The sequence below is a fragment of the Miscanthus floridulus genome, chromosome 16 (genome assembly GCF_019320115.1).
Source record: "Miscanthus floridulus cultivar M001 chromosome 16, ASM1932011v1, whole genome shotgun sequence".
In the NCBI taxonomy this organism is placed as follows: domain Eukaryota; kingdom Viridiplantae; phylum Streptophyta; class Magnoliopsida; order Poales; family Poaceae; genus Miscanthus; species Miscanthus floridulus.
In genome coordinates this window covers 11,151,376-11,160,127 of record NC_089595.1, presented here as the reverse complement: position 1 = coordinate 11,160,127, position 8,752 = coordinate 11,151,376, and the positions used below count along the sequence as shown (strand labels likewise).

Genomic DNA, 8,752 nt, shown 5'->3' with positions numbered 1-8,752 from the left:
GTCTATAGTCCTTCTCTTTGTATAATTAGGAGTCCTAATCCAATTAGACCTCTCCGATTTTAGGTGAATAGGAATCTTAATCCAAATAGGAAAAATATAATAATATGGACTACTAGAAATCTTAATCTAATTAAATCTCTCCAACTCCTAATCCAATTAGATCTCTCTGATTTTAGATGAATAGGAATCTTAATCCAAATAGGAAAAATATAATAATATGGACAACTAAGAATCTTAATCCAATTAGATCTCTCCAACTCCGAGGAACCGGAATAGAAATCTTAATCCAAATACAAAAATATAAGAATATAAATCTAATAAAGAGGAAAAGCAGCGTAGGATTTCTTTGTTTAGTTTCTTTTATGTTCTTTTTTCACTTTTTTTTTGGATTTGTCCGTTTTTATTTGCTCCGAGTACGTGTTGCTTTACGTTCATCTGAACGCTTTTCACATGCTCCGAATATGTTCTAATTTTATTTCCGTGGCTATTTTCTAGAGTACATTCCAATTTTTGTCATGATTGTTTTCTACTTGGCTTTAAGTATGCTCAGATTTTTTTCTCGTGGATGTTTTTGACACTAGCTCGATTTTTCTGATTTTGTTTTCATTGTTTTCTCAACCTGGTTTTTTTGTGTTCTCATAAATATAATAAGAGTAAAAACAAACAATAAATAAGAGATCATAGCCATTTTAATCTTTGACTCCTTAAGAAACAAAAATTTTTATAACTAAGTTAATTTAATTTTTGACTTAAACTCATGACCCGGGCTACAACTTAATACGTATTAAATCCCATTGCAACGCATGGACATGCTTGCTAGTAATATTAAAGAGGTAAAATTTCTCTTCACCTATTTTTTTCGTCCGACCCTCCTCTATCTCCATGAATATGAAAACTATTGTCTACAATCCTCCTATTTTTATATGCCATGTCGGGCTTGTTACGTGACCTGGATAGGAAAGTCTAATCCAAATGGGTTCTTCGGTTCCTGGGTACCTGAGAAAAAAAAACAAAGAAACGAATGGACTCTCGGACGGTCGATCAAACAGAAAAAAACAAAGGTATGCACACGACCAACAAAAAACAGGCGTACGGACACTGCACAAGAGATAATTCCGAATGGGACTCCCGCGGATACGCCTCTTTTTATTTCTTATTTTTTTAAATTCTTTTTTGGTATTTTCTGATTTTTTATATAAAATCTAAAAAAATATATCTATATATCTACTTCTAGAAGTTCGTTTAGATTGATTTTGATATGTTAATAAATTATTAAATATATTTCTAACTCAATTCGGTCACCGGTACCCTAGCTCACAGGTCGTCATAACAGACAGTTCATGTGAATACATCAGACTCTAGAAATTAATATTTATCCTATTTTTCTTCCTAGAATCTCTATCTCATACGTACGCTAGGGATTTCTATAAAATTTTGTACATTAAGCATCTTTGTATATATAATCTATATTTTATATCTATAAACATTCTGCTACTAATATACCTAATATTAGAGCAACTCTAAGAGCCTCTTCATATGCTTCTTAAATGCTAGGAATAGAGATTATAGTGAAAAATAACTTTCCAACAGCTTCTCTAAACGGTTATCTAAATATAGCCATCTTGTATTCCTGATTTTTCGCTAGCCAAAAAAATAAGACGAGAATGACTCTCTAAAGTACGCACAAGCTATAGAAAAATTGTTGTAGAGTGAAAAGATATAGAAAGTGATTTTTATGCAAATTACTCTCCAAACGATGATTTAAAGTGTGAGATTTAGAAAAGCTCTCTTAAATAGCTAAGATTTCATCACATTTTATTCGTCCACGTTTCCTATAAGCACCTAGATAATGGAGAGTTTCTTTTGTCCCGTTTTTAACTTGATATATGGCATATTTTGCTAGTATACTATATATATTTAAATTATTCACCTATGTCGTCGTCGAAATCAAATCAAAACAAACTTGCCTCTTCAATCTAAGTTATGAAAATAAAAATATAGGTAGGAGAGAATAAGACGATCGAACAAGACCTCAGCAGGTCCCCGTATATAGGTAGGAGAGAATAGGATAGCAGGGGCGCACTCACAAACCCTAGATCGGCTTCTCCTTGCTCCGTCCGGCTATGGCGGTGGAGGCGGCGGTGGCCTGGTACGAAGAGTTGCGAGCGCAGGAAGAGATGCAGGAGAAGATCAGCAACGAGATCACGCGCCTCAGCTTGAGTACGAGGGAAAAGGGATTCTCAAAAGGCTTGAGCAAGACGGATCTCCGGAAGAAGCGGGCCGAGGTCGACAAAGAGCGCGAAGCCTTGTGCCAGAGGTACTGGCATGGAAGGTCATTTTTGAGACGGGGGGTTCCAAACCGGATTTCTCAGGCATGACCGAGGCCGAGCGAGCGGAGGCGGCGGATAAGCTGAGGAGCAACGAGCTGCGGTATGCGCGCCGCCTTACGGAAGAGGGCGACTCAAGGGGTCGGACGACGGAAGCCTTTGCTCGCATCCTCGACTTCGATCCCAAGCAGGGGGGCCGCTACTACAACCGGTACACCCTCGTCAACCTCACTAGATTCGACCTCGATGAAGAATGTAAGCCGCCCACCAGCCTGACGCTTTCAATTGGATCGATCCTATTGTTTGTTTGATACCACTGGTTCGAGTCAATCCTCCAGTCCATCCTTGACAAATTAATTAATTGCTGCAATGCTGCTTTGTGTGTTTGGGGATTGGATTACTCGGAGCTAATACCCTTTGTTTTCCAACATGGATGCACCACGTTTATAGTTCTATATACGTACCAATATTCAACTATTCAACTTGTAAGCATGATGCGACTGATGATCTAATACCCTTTGTTTTCCAACATGGATGCACCACGTACAGCACCCTTTGGTCCGATGAGATTTACTGATTACCCCCACAAAGTAATCGAGACCGAGAACTACAAACTGTCTGGGGCTGTAAACCTCTTGTCTGTCAAGGTAGCCTCTTCGGATATTGGCTTCCCGATCCATGTGTATGGCACTGTCATTGTCAGGGACAGCATCGATGAGAGGTGTGTTTATCACTTCCGCCGCGACCCTGACCATTGCCAACTCATCAATTCTGAGGTACCTACAACTTTGATCTCTTATCCTTTCTAGTTTGCATTACTTATGCGCGTGTTAGTAGCCTCATATTGCGCCCCTTTCTTCATTTAGTATTTTTATTATAATAATAGAGAAAATATAAAACTTTTATGCTGAACTGACCTGTAACTTATAACCGGTTTGTATTTTGCGTGCTGGACACTGTAAGCATGACTATGTGTACTTAATTCTTTCTAAATCCAGATTTTCAGGGTGACACATATGTTTCCTATCACGCATTTATCTCTTAGTAGAGCTTTTTGTAGAAGCAATCGTGAAATGGTGAATCTGTATTTACATGGTAGTACTTGTTGCTTCCTATCGTGACCGACCATTAACAGTTTCATCAGCTAGCTATAGAAGTCGCTGAAAAGTCTTTTTGCAGCATTATGTATTTGTACAAATAATTTATGTGCCACTAAAATCCAAATTTTCAGGGAGACGCATATATATGTCACACATTTGTCTCTTATAGTAGTAGTGCTTTACATGGTAGTACTACTTGTTGCTTCCTATGAGACCAACAATTAACAGTTTCATCAGAAATCCTTTTGCAGCATTATGTATTTGTAGATAGAAATAATTAATGCGCCACTAATGTATCCTGTAAACCTTACCTTAGGCTGAATCATTGATCTTGACTGGGCCGAAACGTGGGCTCGCATTGTGTGGTTATATGTATGTGGAGATTGATCTAAAGATCAAGGATCATCTAGGACAGCCCAGAGAATTTAGTAAAGGACTCTTAAGCATCAGTGACCCAACAGATTGTGCATCGATGGTATCTATGGTCGAAACCAAATCCCTTGCTACCAGGCTCAGTACTATGGACGTGACTTATGCAGTTGTGAATCGTGCAATTGAGGGATTTATTGCAGTTGAAGTTCTGCAGGGAGGTTTTCATGGAAAAATCACCGCATACACCACCAGCGTCCAGGACATACTTGTGCTTTATGACAGCAAAGAGGCTGATGCTACGACTGTTGATGATTGCGGAGGTATCCTGCAGCTTATGCGGCCTGTCGTATCTGTCCACGTTGAGGATTTCCTGATAATTGTTTTCCACACCGGTGACGGTAAATCAGAGAGCATACAGTTCACTCCAACGGTCAACGGCAGAGATGAAGGTCAAATTACTGTTGGTGCTACCAAGACGCGTGTGAAGCTTTCTTGGTCGATAATGGACCCTTGACTGTGCTGTTAAGCTTCGTCGGTAGGACCCTTAATGCTTCACTATTGTAGCTACGCCTGGTTCAGTGATGCTGCCGTCATCTTAGGTTATGCAAACTTAGTGGGACCTTATAAGTAATAGTGTGTGTAACTACTTTATTGTGCCTGGCTGTTATATTTGAACCAATTTCTACCGTGTTGGGTTTGTTGGCCACTATCTAGATCTAATATGTGGGGCTTGTTATGCTGAACCACTATCTAATATGTGGGTTTGTTTGCTGAATGACTATCCTATGGTTATTTGGGTGAACGACTAAGCATTGTCTTTGTGTGGCTTCGGATTTGAATTTGTGCTCCGTTTACTGTTTTGGTCTGGTCGTGCCAGTTATGTTATTGGAAGATCTTTTAAAGGCTGAAGTCCAGGAGCAACAAAAGTTCTCATTCTTGTATATCACTACCGGAAACAGTAGGTATGCCGAGTGCCTGAGGATTTGCCAAGTGCATTCCATCGGGCACTCGGCAAATCTGCTGTGTGCCGAGTGCCGCCATGGAAATATTCGGCAAACATATTGCACTTGGCAAAAACCCTCTTTGTCTTAGTGGCTTAAAGTAAACACTCGGCAAATAATATCGAAACACTCGACAAACATCAGGCACTCGGCAAAATACCAGCACATGCGCCGGCCATGCAACGGCCGCCAGCTGGAGCACCCTACAGTTAGCACTTTGCCGAGTGTCCGTTAGTGACACTCGGCAAAGACATTATTTGTTGAGTGTTTCGTTATGGCACTTGGCAAAGTAATCATTTTGCCTAGTGTTTTTTGTTGGCTCTCGGCAAAGCCTAAACTTTTTTTTCTCTTCTGCCCTCAAAACTTTTTCTAATCTCTACATACAGTACGTGGTACTCCATGTGAAAATTTGGTATATTTCTCGGTCTGTTTGCTATATTTAATTAATTTATTTCATTTAAAGGAATTTTTTGGTATAACTCAAATTTGAACTGCAAGTGATTCAAATAATGGAATAAAATGAGTGGAAAAATGATATTCATGTTCTTGAGTCCAGTGTGAGGCCTTATCCAGGAAATGAAAGGAAATTTTGAACATCTTGTTCAGGAAATATGACCACGAACGTGTGGCCGAATGATTTTTAAATTCTAAAAAAAACAAACGAAGTCTGAAAATCATGAGATTTGTCAAGATCTCATGATATCATACGTGGAGGCTATGGTAAAAATTTGAGAAGGTTTCGCACAATCTATCACGTACGATGTTTACAAACCGAAGTATCTTAGAAGAAGAATCGTAGCGTTGAGAAGGATTCGGTAATATTTGGAGTCAAAGTGACGATCGAATTGGGGTTTGACTTCAAAACTTTTTGTATAGGAAATAGAGAACATATATTGTTTCATGTGTAATTTTGATAAATTTTTGGATCCGTTTGATAATTTTAATTAATTAATTGCAATTATAGAATTTTAATTGATAAAAATTGAATTTGAGGTATAACTGCATGAAATAATAAGTTTTTTCTCTTCTGACCTTGAAACTTTTTCTACTGTCCACATACAACATGTGGTACTCTAGGTTAAGATTTGGTATATTTCTGGATCTGTTTGCTATATTTAATTAATTTATTGCATTTCAAGGATTTTTTTGGTATAAGTCAAATTTGAACTGCAAGTGATTCAAATAATGTAATAAAATGAGTGGAAAATGATATTCATGTTATTGAGTCCGATGTGAGGCCTTACCTAGGAAATGAAAAGAAATTTCGAACATCTTGTTCAGGAAACACGACCACGAATGTGTGGCCGAATGGTTTTTAAATTAAAAAAAAAACAAACGAAGTCTAAAAATCATGAGATTTGTCAAGATCACATGATATCATACGTGGAGATCGTGGTAAAAAAATTGAGAAGATTTCGCATAATCTGTCACGTACGATGTTTACAAACCGAAGTATCTTAGAAGAAAAATCGTAGCGTTGAGAAGAATTCGGTAAGATTGGGAGTTAAAGTGACGGTCGAATTGGGGTTTGACTTCAAAACTTTTTGTATAGGAAATAGAGAACATAGATTGTTTCATGTGTAATTTTGGTAAATTTTTTGATCCATTTGATAATTTTAATTTATTAAGTGCAATTATATAATTTTAATTGATATAAATTGAATTTGAGATATAACTGCATGAAATAATAAGTTTTTTTTCTCTTCTAACCTTGAAACTTTTTCTACTATCCACATACAACATGTGGTACTCCATGTTAAGATTTGGTATATTTCTATATCTGTTTGCTATATTTAATTAATTAATTGCATTTCAAGGATTTTTTGATATAAGTCAAATTTGAACTGCAAGTGATTCAAATAATAGAATAAAATAAGTAGAAAAATGATATTCATGTTATTGAGTCCGGTGTGAGGCCTTATCCAGAAAATGAAAAGAAATTTCGAACATCTTGTTCAGGAAACACGACCACGAACGTGTGGCCGAATGGTTTTTAAATTCAAAAAAAGCAAACGAAGTCTGAAAATCATGAGATTTGTCAAGATCTCATGATATCATACGTGGAGGCCATGGAAAAAAATTGAGAATGTTTCACACAATCTGTCACGTACGATATTTACAAACCGAAGTATCTTATAAGAAGAATCTTAGCATTAAGAAGGATTCGGTAAGATTTGGAAATCAAAGTGACGGTCGAATTAGGGTTTGACTTTAAAAGTTTTTGTATAGGCAATAGAGAACATAGATTGATTCATGTGTAATTTTAATAATTTTTTAGATCCGTTTGATAATTTTAATTTATTAAGTGTAATTATAGAATTTTAATTGATATACATTGAATTTGAGCTATAACTGCATAAAATAATAGAATAATATTCATAGAAAAATCATATATCGTTGAGTGAATTTGATAAGGTATTTACAAAGTACATCCGAACAAATTGAAAAAACACGTTATGAAAAAGATGGAAAAGAAGGAAAATGAAAAAAAGTGGGATTGCCGAGTGCGCCTGATTTGGCACTCGACAAAGATGGGGTTTGCCAAGTGTCATTTCTGGGACACTCAGCAAACTCCCTTCACCCGACCCTACGCACAGTATTTTAGGGTTTAGGAAAAGGAGGATACGAAGGAAAATGAAGAAAAAACTAGGTTTGCCGAGTGCTCTTAATCTAGCACTTGGCAAAGATGGGGTTTGCCAAGTGTCAAATCCAGGACACTCGGCAAACCCCCCTCATATCTAGCACAGGCCGCACACATGCACACACGCACACGACATACACCCATAGGCGTAGACACGCACAGACCCATCGTCGCCCCCTGCCCTTGGCCTCCTTCCGCCTGGCTCCCGCACCCACGGCCCTCGCCGACTTCTTGCGCCCCCATCGCCCGGCCCCCGGCATTCCCCGTTACTCTTCCTCCCCACCCATCCTTTGGTCGTTAAAGGAAGCCCAACATTGGCAAGCTCCCTGCCTCTGCTTCTTCAGCGTCGCAGGACTGCCGCCGCCGCCGCCTAAATCACGAGCAGCGAGCAGGAGCCGGACTGCCACCGCCGCCAGTATGACTTCTAGGATAGCCCGTGCGGGGAACTTCCCCTATGCATGCGGGCCAGCTGCCGATGACCTGCTGTGCTCCAGCTCTTTTTCGCGCGGTGATTGATGGCCGCCTTCAACCTGTGCACGTCGATCTATTGGAGGAGCAAGCTCACCGAGCCCGGTGGTGCCGCGACCCCTGCCTTCGCTTCTTCAGCGTCGGCAGCTGGTGGTGCTCTGGCTGAGCCATCTCTCCCATAGATTTTGCATCTATTTTAATGTATTATCTATGCTAATTGGTTTACTCTTTTTAATTACAGGTGATTGAACAATGGTGGACATATAAAGAGGATAGCGTTGCTTTACTCAAAAGCGACGTGTAAAGGGTTCGATGCAGCTGAGAGATCCAAGAAGAGACCTCGGGGTAGACCCAAGGGTCGAGGGAAGGGTGGAGGCAAGACAAGGCCATCGTCGCCTGTACCTTTGTCGTCATCTGAGTTACCTTCCGCTCACTCATCCACTGAGGAGGAGGAGGTATAGGTGGAGGAGGAGGTATAGGTGGAGGAGGAGGAGGTAGGGGTGGAGGAGGAGGCAGGGGTAGAGGAGGAGACAGGGGGTACCTCTTCCTCTACTTCGTCGCATGTGTGGTTGCGTGGTCCCTCAACCCTCCCAAGGCGACCGATACCTCTTGAGAGATGCCGCTGATTCGACCCGATGGAGATAAGTAAGTAACTTTAGATGTTATCACTAAATAATGACTGGATACATCACGTCTATATGTAGGATTTCTTTAGATACGAGGAGGGATACGAGGCCAAGACGGATGTTGTGGCTGACAAAGCCACCAAGAAACTCGTTAAGGACATGCACTACGAGGCGCGCATCCAGGCCATGATCCAATACCACACAAAAATTCTTAGAG

The 8,752-nt window shown here is 39.8% G+C and overlaps 1 pseudogene; it reads left to right on the top strand.

The window, feature by feature from the left end:
• The first annotated feature begins 2,106 nt into the window (after positions 1-2,106).
• On the top strand, positions 2,107-4,404 carry LOC136509941 (uncharacterized; annotated as a pseudogene).
• The last annotated feature ends 4,348 nt before the right edge of the window (positions 4,405-8,752 follow it).